Source organism: Scleropages formosus, chromosome 4 (genome assembly GCF_900964775.1).
Source record: "Scleropages formosus chromosome 4, fSclFor1.1, whole genome shotgun sequence".
NCBI lineage: Eukaryota > Metazoa > Chordata > Actinopteri > Osteoglossiformes > Osteoglossidae > Scleropages > Scleropages formosus.
In genome coordinates this window covers 30,087,097-30,098,415 of record NC_041809.1, presented here as the reverse complement: position 1 = coordinate 30,098,415, position 11,319 = coordinate 30,087,097, and the positions used below count along the sequence as shown (strand labels likewise).

The window sequence follows — 11,319 nt, the reverse complement described above, 5'->3', positions numbered from 1 at the left end:
AACCCTTTCTGCTCTAAAGATGAATCCAAGTGGGAGATGCCTTGGGAACAGAAAGTTTCACATAATATGAGGTGAGTCATACTTGAGACAGAAAAGGGAACCAATAACAGCAGGTTATTTGTCAAGTGAAATAAAAAAAAAATATATAATAAATGATTATTCATAACACATTTCTTCATTTAGCTGAAGTTTTTCTCTAAAGTGATTTACAATATTAAGCTATTTACTGCAACTGGAGGTGGGAATTAATCCTGCGACCCATGGGTCCAAAGGCAGTAGCCTAAACACTACACTACCAGCTGTCCTTAATAACAGTAATAATAATAATGTAATAACGTTAACTGACTTTGCGTTGTTCTTCTACGTTTAATGAAACCTCATATGGGCTAAATTTAAATAGAGAATATCTTGTCAATCTGTATGAGTTCTTTCTAAATTTGTTCACAGAATTAATTGTTTATATGGTAAATCCATGGTTTTGCTTGGCTACCAGTTTTAATACACAAAGAACCTAATTTACACAAATGTAAGATTTGTCATGCTTGTGGAAATTAGACAGGTTGCAGCTGCAGTAAATAATAATTAAATGATATTTAATTATTTATTTTGGGTCTTATATTTATATTTACTTTTCAGAAAATTCCAGTGTTTTCTTCTTGTTCTAGGGGCCTATGGAACATGACTTCCCTCACCTTTTCAAAAGCCTCTCAAAACAAGTAATTCTGATTGCTTTCAAATTTTTGAAAAGCATATACCATAAATGTGTCTCCTCTAGACACCAGATCTGGTTTATATGCCTGTGAAGTCTGTACTATATGAGAAATATCTGGTTCATACACAAATGTAAAATTTTGCTTATGTCCAATTTATTACATATTTTACAAGATATGCATGCACTTCACATTAACTGTATAGTTAGTGTTAGTATTTAGCCCTTGATTCTGCTTTAGAAAAAAGAAATTGTCTAAATGAGTATATAATTAATGGTGTATTCATTTCTGAAGCGATTAAACTCCAACATCAATTGCTGTTTTTTTTTTTTTCTTTCTTTCTACTGCCACTGACCCGAAAACCATTTCATCATATTGAAAATGTATTTATAAAACCTGTTTGGTCGCAATTTGTGTTACTATGGAGATAATTTAGCCTTTGTTCTTGGCTTTCAACCAAGTATAAAATGTGTCTCATAAAATTACTAGTTTTTATTTATACAAAAGTCAAAGAACATACACTGCCGATCTTTTAGTTTTCCTAGGGTTATATTAAATTTTAAAACCTGAGAAAATTACAAGGGACAGATTCTCCTTAAGTGCTTAATACGGAGATTTTCTTGGGGAAAACAAGGTTTTTCGAGCTGATCTTGAAAAAAAAAAAACGAGACGTTTTCAACGTTCCTGTTCCGTAGTGATGAATGACTTAAAAAATGGATCTCATGATGCAGTTTTATGATGCCCAGCACACTTACCTGACGTAAAAGACAGATATTTCTGTACACCGGTGGGGCGTCCCTGCATGTCCCCATTGCTTGTGTGCGTTTGCAGATTTACCTCACCAAGGACAGCCAACCCTGTCAACCATGTCCCAGCTGCTGTCCCCATCCTGTCCTTCTGCTGAGCACACACTCATAGTACAGCAGCAACGGGCCACTCTTCATGCAGTTCTGCTTTGGTGAGATACAGATGTTGTTTAAACAGCTTGTCCCTTAACCTTAACAAGATGGATCTGTGCCTGGTCTGCACTTGGACGGGATTCAGGAGCCACGGTCTCCACAGAGAATAAATTTACATTCTGTATGAATAGCATTGCCTCTAAAAAAGGGTGTGATAAACACTGCAGTGAATTGGTCCAAACATGATGCGCCGATAGAGAGGAATCCTGTTGTTCGGAAAGCGTTAGCCAAAAAAGAACGAAGAAAGGAACGAATCCATCAATCAATGAAGAAATAAATAGATAATGTAGGCCCAGGGCGCTATCATCAGGTCGCTTCAAGTGTCATAAGTACATAATTACAATCACAGCAAGCTGTCATTTTTATTATATGCTCTTTTCTTTCTTCAGCTTCGAAGTCTCTCCCTAAACATCTGCTTTGTATTTGAGTCAAAATACACTGTATCATTTTTCTTTTTTTTTTTTTTTTAAAAAACGTTTGTAGTGTAAATACATGCACCACTGCTTCATGCAGTCGGTGTGCCTGGACATCCAGTTCACTCGCTTTGGGAGAAAAGAGCGCCTGTTTGCCCAGCGCGTCCACAGCGCCGTGCGCGGCCTCGCTCGCTTTCGGTGGGCGCGCTCTTTATGACAACTCGGAGGGGGGCGGGGGGGAAGTAGCAAACCAGCGGACGAGCGTGCGCCCGTCGTCTGCGACGGGAACACAGCTGAAGGAAAAAAAAAAAAAAAGAAAAAAGAAAAAAAAAAAACCGATACGACGTAACAATGGCTGCATCGAGCACTTTATAGTAGGCGGCGGAAAACAAACGAGAGAATGTGTGTATGCGAAAAGCATGAAATCGTGCGGGAATGGAATGCTTGAAGTCCCCGTGTTTTTGTTTTATTTTTCCTCCTTGGAATACGAAGAATGTTGTAATATAAAATGGAGTGCTGGGGGGGAAGGAACGCGCTGGCTCCATCACTGAGAGGCGCGTCCACCTGCTGATACTGGAAGTCCGGGCTTTAGAAAAACATGGAGAGGTCCGTGCACTGAGGGGGAGGAAAAAAGACAGATTTGGGAGGAAGAAAAAAAAAAAAATCGCCGCAGGCGGGACCCTGCTAACGGGGGAAAAAGGGGCGCACTTCGGGTGTTTTAAAAGGTAAGTTGTGTCAATGCGCTGCCGTTCGGCGTGTAGCGCGGCGGAAACGCGCGAGCACGTTATTACAGCGAGGAGCCGCCGCGGCTGCATTCGAGAAAAGGGGGGCGTTTATTTTTGTGCGCCGCACAGAAATAGCGTAGCCGATTCGGGGAGACGCCAGTGGTGTGTTTAATAAATGGGTTCGCCGGTGCGGTCTTACCGTCGCCGCTGTAAAAAATGCAGCCACTTTCGGGCACCATTTATTTACTACACAGGCACAATTCGCAAAGTGCCAGAGCATCATCGTCCCCGTGAGGCGAGGCGAAACGGCGAAGCAGAAGTCGCGTTCGAATGTGGTGGATGGATGTGCATGATGATGATGATGATGATGATACAGATACACGAATACGTTGGCTGGCTGAGTTAGACGACTTTTCTCCCGAGGAAGAAAAAAAAAAATGTATTCTGCCCCGTTGTAAATGGATTTTTTTTTTTTTTTTTCTTTTTCTTTTTCTGTCAGCCGAGAAACATGGTCGGACAGTATTAACCTTCTGCATTTTGGCATCGCATCCGACGACCTTTTTTACTACTACTCACTGTGTGGCTCCGTCCAGCGATGGGAAACCAACCAACGTGCCTCATTTAATTCACACCGCCACCGCTTTATAATTGTTTACTTTTTACATTAAACCCAAAATAACACGGAAGGGGTAATCGTGCAGCACGAGACACCTTGCCACCCCCCCCCCGCCTCGGAGTTAGAATAATTATTTTTAGCGGATACTACAAATTTTATGGTGTCATCAATATAACTTAGTTCCCTGACAGCTGCTATCCTTTAGCTCTTAGCATTTGTGCCGTCTCGGCAGCAAACGGGAGGCTTTTGGTCGCCAGCAAGTTTTTGGAAATGGCTCTTTTTGCGAATTATCACGAGTAGTTGCAGCAGCAATCGTAGTAAGTGGTAGTGGCGTCGCTAGTAACGCTACGGATGAGTGTATTGTTTTTGTGTGCGCTGCTAAAAGGCAACGCAGCCCTAGTGTCGAATTATGCGGATTTTGCAACTGGTCTTTTTTTTTTTTTTTTTTTGGGCGTCAGACTCGCTTTTGGTGCATTTTTTTTTTTTTTTTTTTACCTCAGTTTATTGAAGGTTGAAGGGCCCAGGGGCGGATAATATGCAGTGTTGAATGTATTTGTTTGCTGTGGTGCCGTGTTAAATGAGAGATTACTCACACTGGCCGCTGTAGTACGTGAAGTGCAGCTCGGGGAACGTGATCATGATTCCTTTCACTGCACTGACTGGCTGCCTTTACTATGGTATAGCAGAGCTTGTACTACTACAGATTTTTTTTTTTTAATTAATTTTCTTTAAAAACCTGAATTTAATGTATAATATTGCTAGTTTCGTGTATTGCAGCAGGTTGGTTGGCGATGGGCACAGGCTACTTGTAGTAGCAGGTTTGCTACAGCTTTTTTTGAAAGAAAAAATAAAATTCTTGCTTCACGCACATTTTTACACGTAGATAGGTGGACAGGTAGATACTTTGTTGATGTTAGAGGGGAAATTGTACGTTTGTTGACTGTCTTTTTGGGGTTCCCAATGGAAACTGGCAACCCTTTGGAGAAATTCTGGTGAAGTAAGTTTCAGGTGCGGCGTTGGGTCTTCGCCGGCCATCGCCGAGGTCTGGGTTCGAGGGTTCGAGGGCTGTTGTTTCTTGCGTAGCTGCAGGTCAGCGACACGCCAAGTGTCCGGCCTTGTTCCGAGGGGTTGTGCCAGCCATTTTGAAAAGGAGCCATTGATTGATTCAACAGTGCGGACCGTTTGCCGCCGTTCCGGAGATTGAAGGTCCTCATTAACAGGCGTTCCTGAAATACATTTTGACTTTTGGTCCTATTCTCTGGGCGGAGGGGGCCTGGGATTGTTTCTAGGCTGCACATGTACTAGGAAAATTGGTCTGGGAATGTACTTCATAAGTTACAACAGGCTGGGCTTCTCTTATTAATACAGCTTGTACAACACATTACTTTTATTTTGTCAAGGCTGCTTACGAAGACCGCGTCGGCGCTTTGTGTCCGATTGCATCGAACAGGAGCTGTACAAACAGCATCACGTTAAATTATGCTGCTAAAGCATGTTTGTTTTCTTTAGTGGCTGTGTTCGGTGACTTTTTGCGCGGCTTGAATTAATGTCAAGCAATTTGGAAGGTGCTCCGTCGTCGGTCTTCGTCTAGAATTTGGTCCTGCGGCGATTAGTTTTTACAAGACAAACCACAAACGGTAAAACGCTGCAAGAGCGTCAAGCCATGTTTATCATTTTTATCAGTTATTCTTTTAGTTTTTTTTTTTTTTGCAGACTTGTCAAATTATCTTCAAATTGTCCCTGTTTATGCAGTGGGTCATTTTTCGGAGCGGTTCGGGTTAAACATCGTGCTCAAGGAAAATAATATCTTGGGACTTGAATGAACAACTTTCTTGTAAAGTCCCTTAACAACAACAGAACTTGAGGATGACCAAAAGTCACATGGTTGCAGACCGCACAAGGCGTGTTGTAAAGGAGATGGTCCTTGGGGATGAATGATAGTCCTAGATGGCAGAAATGACTGTTGCACCTGCCTCCTACCATAGCCTGCTAATCCCAGTGCAGAGGGGTCTTGCTGCCTTGGGGTGTGCCATGGCAGTAGCTGCATGCAGTAATTGATCGAAGTGGTAAAGTCCTAGGGGGCCTGTTTGGTGCTTTGGTTGCTTTTTGTGGCCGGGGGGCGTGTGGGAGGAGGCTCCTTGAACTATTTGAAGTGAGCGTTCCGTCATCTAAATTTATGCTCATTCAGTGATCAGGGCATAACTGCACAGAAGATACTGTATTTTTCAAACAAACCTTTTTGCTTTGCCTTTTACATCCATACATACATTTATTCATTTCGCTGATGCTTACACAGCTGGGTAATTTTACTGGAGCAATTTAGGGTAAGTACCTTGCTCAAGGGTACTACAACTGGAGGTGAGACTCAAATCTGCAACCTTTGGGTCTGAAGGCAGCAGCTCTAACCACTACTCTACCAGCTGCTCCTGCTGTATATTCTTTGAATGTAAGAAGAAAACTAAGGCTTCTTGTAACAAGCATGTTGCTGTTAATAATAATGTTATGAAAAGCCTGTTTTCCTCTTATTATTATGATTATTCTTTGATTTAGAATGAACAGATTTTAGTCTTTTTTGCAGCGAGTTATTTAGAAAAGCATTTTTTTGTGCAGTGAAAGAATTGTAAATGAATTTTAAAGCTGTATGCAGTAAAACAACAGTACTTCCTACTGGACATGAAGCAGCACCTCCTTTTACTTCCAAGGCGGTGTCCTTTCGTTTATTAGGTCAGTGACCTAACTGATGACACAGATTTCCAGCACGTTTCTAACCCCACTGATGGCTCTCCCTAAGTCTGGGATAACTTCTGGTCAGGATCAGACGTAGCCTTCGTGGGACTCTTGGCAAGATCTTGGAAAGAGGTCCTGCCACATCAAGTTATGGACAAAATACAAAAAAAATAAGCAAATGCTTTTAAAAATGGTCTGTCCTCAATAGACATAATTTGCCGTAAAAAATGTCAGGTTCGATCAGCTGGGCTCAGCAAATGAGAAAAGTTTGCCAAATGTGCCAGTTCTGTACCTTTATTTTCTTTACTTCCTCTGTGACCAGATCAACATCATATGACAACTGTTAGCCTGTCATATCATTGATCATGATGCAAAGGCCTCTGTGATGGCTTTGTTAAAAGTTGGAATTGGTCACGTAAAGATATACTAGTCATAAAACTAGTTTTCAAGTATTCTGGTAACAGTAATTAATTTAAGCAATTAAATACTTAAAAAAAATCACTACATAAAGGTAACAGGAGATTATTAACTAACCTGATTACTTCATTAACCCCTACAGAAATGCAGTATTACAAGGCGTTTGCTAAGTGTTCTATCTTGCCAGATTGCCTCAGTTACTAATGTTTGTCATAATATAAAAACTAATAGAGAGCTAGCTACATATTGTTAAAAGTAATTTGTCTGTGTGTGGTTCTTTGTTGTTGATCTATGCAACCTGAAACTAATGCTTTTTTGCTTTTGATTTTTTTTTTTTTTTCATCAGTCGGGATTGTCCCGAGCAGGTTTGCTGATACTCAAACCTCCTTTGCTCATAGTCGACCTAGGTTAGCAGGCAGAGTTTTTACCACAGGCTGACAGGCTACTTAAATTTATCTAATTTGTTATTCTATTCAATCGACAAAGAATATTGCTATACACTTATTTAATTTTAAAATCGGTTCAATAGTCATAATTGTGGTTTATGTACAGCAGTAGTGAGCATGGCTTACATTATGTAAAGTTGGTTTCATGCATTAGGTGAATTCAGCGTGAAGTGAAATACAAACACATTTTCATAATGATTTGATTTAGTGTACCCCTGTTTTAAGATAGTTTCTTTCAGAGATGTGCTGCATACATATCCAGGGATTTCACTAGTAGTCGTCTCAGGCTCCCCAATTCATAGAGGTCAAGTGTACTTGATGAGTGCGATTATGGAGGAGGGGATGGGCGCAGAAGAGAACGCATTGGTGATGATTGTGTTGTTGATGAAAGTTTTGGATTTTGGAAAGTTTCATTAGCTTGATATTTACATTACATTTATCTGACACTTTTCCTCCAAAGTGACTTACAGCATTGAGCTACTTACAGTTTTTACTCATTTATACAGCTGGGTAATTTTACTCGAGCAGTTTAGAGTAAGTACTTTGCTCAAGGGTACTGCAGCTGGAGCTGAGATTCAAACCTGTGACCTTTGGATCCAAAGGCAACAGCTCTAACCGCTATGCTACCAGCTGTGAAATCTTTAATACAGCTATGCATGTTTATTGCCCATGGTTTAAGGTATGATGGATGGTGCCAAAAGTGAAAATGATCGGCAGTTGCAACAAGAGGGTCCTATAAGACAGAAGTAGGTTGTAAGTATAGCATAGGCAGCAGAAAATGTTTTGTGTGGTAGTCTTTCTCCAAATAATTGAGATGTTGTTACTGTAAAGCACATTCAGTATGTTGTGCCATATTCCTCGTCTCTTGGAAAGTCACAGAAAGTGGGTCCCACTGTGTGACTGAGGGCCCTTTATGGCTACTTCGTCACTTATAATAGGGGCTGGCCTTACTCCCGGTGAACTGCAAATAGTAGCCCAAACTACACGCCTGCTTCCTCCCTCCCTTTGCCCTTGCTTCTAGGTGGCTTGGAATTGTTTCCTTTGTCCTGTGGATACTTGGCAAAGGCGTTGATTGCACATCTTGCGGTGTCCTTTTACCTGAATATTTTTTCATGGCTTATTTTGTGCGTGTACTCAGGCATACCGTGTAGTAAGAAAGGGGTCCTCCAAACTGCTACAGTTCCTGGTAGTTTAGTGTAATTTTTATGCGTTTAATCAACATTTATTTCTCATTGTTATTATTTTTCTCACAGTTATTTGATAGACCTGCACAATCAGAACCACCAAGGGACTAATCCCTGAATGACTAATGCCAATTGTGTCCTGCATTTTCCTTGCAATGTTTCTTCTAATAGCAAGTAGCAGATCAAATGAAAGTGTTAGTTATTGTGAACAATATTTACAAACATCAGTAAAAAGTGCTGGTAGATTGTACAGACAGGATATGAGGACTGGACGGGGTAGCAAGGTTTTCAGTTTTGTTCACTTTTTCTTTTGTGCTGGGAAATACAGAGACAGTATTTTCATATGTAGCCTTGATACTCTCATGTTTGTAAGATGACTCCTTCGTACCTGTGACCTTGTGGGATGTCACCTCTCTTCCACGATAAGCCTTTTCTTTCATTCTCTTGCCTGATGTACAATAAATTCATTACGATGTTGAAAGGTACATCTTAAGTATGCTCTGCTGGCATATGCTGATTCATGTTGGAGAAAGAAAAAAGAAAATGCATTCACAGATAAGCTTTGGCATAGACATTGAGTCTCAAAGAAAACATGACCACTGCAGCCGTGGAGCGTCAAGCTGTGTGTATTTGGACCTTTTCAGAGGGATTCGATGAGGACATGTCCTCTTGGGAGGTGGAGAGGTGGGGGTGCTGTTATTTCCAAAGACACGTCACTGGCTAAAGGAGGGCTTGGGACTGACAGGAGGCTTTTGTACTGTTCGCCCCTTGAAGCTGAAGTCTCCAGTTTAACGCTCTGGCGCAGTTTGGGGGTGGAGAAGGCCAAAAAGGGTATTAATGGAAGCTGAACAAAAGGTTGCTCTGGAGTTCCTCCAACTTACATTCTCTTGAAAGCTACAGCAGCAGTGTTAGAATTTCCATTAAAATTGGTGTAAACTCTCTATATTTTTTCTCTTTACACAGTCAAGGAATTAAAGTTTTATGCATCTTTTTAAAGGTTTAGTTGTTTTTAAAGTATGGTTCTGTGTTCAACAAGCACAAACATTTTGAACATTTTCTTAGACACTTCTTATGGCCCTAGTAATCTGGTCGTTCTTTTACAACAGGTAGGGAAATGCAGCATACACAAGCATGTGCGACCGGGCTGGTCCCTTTGACAGGCACTTGGGGGCTCGGCTAGAAGTGCCGCTGCACTCCTTACATTTCACTCATTTCTTCAGCTAATTTTCAGGATGCATTGAATTAGTTGGTTGATTATAATTTTCTAATGCAGCATTAGTCAAAGGAGAGGTGCTTGCAGATAGTTTTTTTTTTTTTTTTTCTCCCTTAAACATTTACAGTAAGGAAATGTCTCTGAACGTTTGCCTGGAGTCACAACTGGTTTTGAATATGCGTTGACTGCTCTTCAACACTATGCCAAGTTCAGGTGTATGTTTGTGCTTCTCTGCTAAAGCCAGTTTGTCAGCTGCCATCATATACAGGCTACTTTAAGACATTCAGCTGCGATCATTCACAGTTTGGCTCCTTTCTACTACCGAAAAATTGGAAGGGCTCAGTCTCTGCAGTGGTAGCCAGGTAGGGTGCGGGGGATTGACACGTATACCCAGAAAACTCCTCTTTCTTTGGACACAATTATCCAGACAAATGGTTAGTGGGTGGGCTCCTGAGCATTTGTTATCTGCTCGGTACCCAGTTTTAATTTTTAATTAAACTCTGGACAAAGTGGAGGCAAGTTTTTTTTTTTTTTTGGGCTGCAATTTTGGAGCAAATATACAAGTTAGCACTTGCATCTATATTGTTATTTTGAATTCCCTACAGTAGATGGTACCTTGGTAGAACAGAAATGGGTTCTTAAATCCTATTTTGATATGTGCAGGTAACTATGTGAACTTTGTGTCAATATTTATAACTGACATCTCTTAAAAAAAAAAAAAAAATCACAAGATTCACATTATAACAAAGATGTGTATATTGTGCTATGGGCATTGGGTAAAGGTACTAGGTGAGACTTTCTATTTGTAATATATTTTAATATATTCTAATTTCTGTATTAAAGAAATGTAAGATTTTTTTGATGCCACAATACAGACAGAAACAGGGTTTGCTATGTTGATATAAATATTTTGGAATTCATGGTCACCTGAACATTTTTCTGATTTAAAATAAACCATGAATAACTGCAGCTTGTGTTTAGAGGACAGTTGGCTACTATTTCTGAATGTGCTACTTTGTCATTAATTTGCAGTTATATCAGAATATACTCTAGGTGTGAAAGCATAAAGACCACAACCAGAACTGTAAAACAGTCGTTTCAGGTAGCCACTTAATCAGTGGAAGTCTTAATAACGTTTTCCTAACTGATGAAGGGTATTTGTTTTATTACTTCATGATTGCTTTTTTGCATTATGGCAGCTTACATCTTGAGCTTCTCTAGCCTCCTGCCCTAATAAGTCTTCCCTAAATGAGATTTGTCAAAGCTGCATTATTATATGTATTATTTTTTTACATCAGTATTAAGTTCAAGGGGGTGCGGTGGCACAGTGGGTTGGACCGCAGTCCTGCTCTCCGGTGGGTCTGGGGTTTGAGTCCCGCTTGGGGTGCCTTGCAACGAACTGGCGTCCTGTCCTGGGTGTGTCCCCTCCCCCTCTGGCCTTACGCCCTGTGTTACCGGGTAGGCTCCGGTTCCCCGCGACCCCGTCTGGGACAAGCGGTTCTGAAAATGTGCGTGTGTGTGTGTATTAAGTTCAGTAAGATGTTATACCAGTGGTTTAATACCTAATGTTAAAATGATATTCCTTGTTTTCCTAAATTGAACTGTAGGAAATAACCGAGGATGGAGGCAAGTATGTCATTTTGTTTGTGGTCAGGTTATAATCTGACTGCTTATATATTTATAGGAAAAGGGGTCTGTGGACCTTACAGTTTTCATACAACTTTTCAATTAAAAGTAATATTTACCCTGATTTGAGATTTTAATTTATTTGAAATTCTCAGGAATACTGACCTCACCTGTGATAAAGATGGACAAAAAAAGTGAGCAAGAAGGAACTGCTACATGTAATGACTAAAAAAAAAAAGTCAGAAGAAATTCAATATACTTCTTTCAGAGCAAATATTCATGT

The 11,319-nt window shown here is 40.5% G+C and overlaps 1 protein-coding gene across 2 annotated transcripts in view; it reads left to right on the top strand.

Annotated features, from left to right (window-relative positions):
- The first annotated feature begins 2,359 nt into the window (after nt 1–2,359).
- LOC108934457 (neurite extension and migration factor-like) overlaps nt 2,360–11,319 on the top strand; it is an 83,825-nt gene continuing 74,865 nt past the window's right edge. For both annotated transcript variants that reach the window (XR_003797633.1, XM_018752318.2), the window contains exon 1: nt 2,360–2,807. The gene's annotated coding sequence lies outside the window, so the exon portion shown is untranslated. The remainder of the gene's footprint in view (nt 2,808–11,319) is intronic.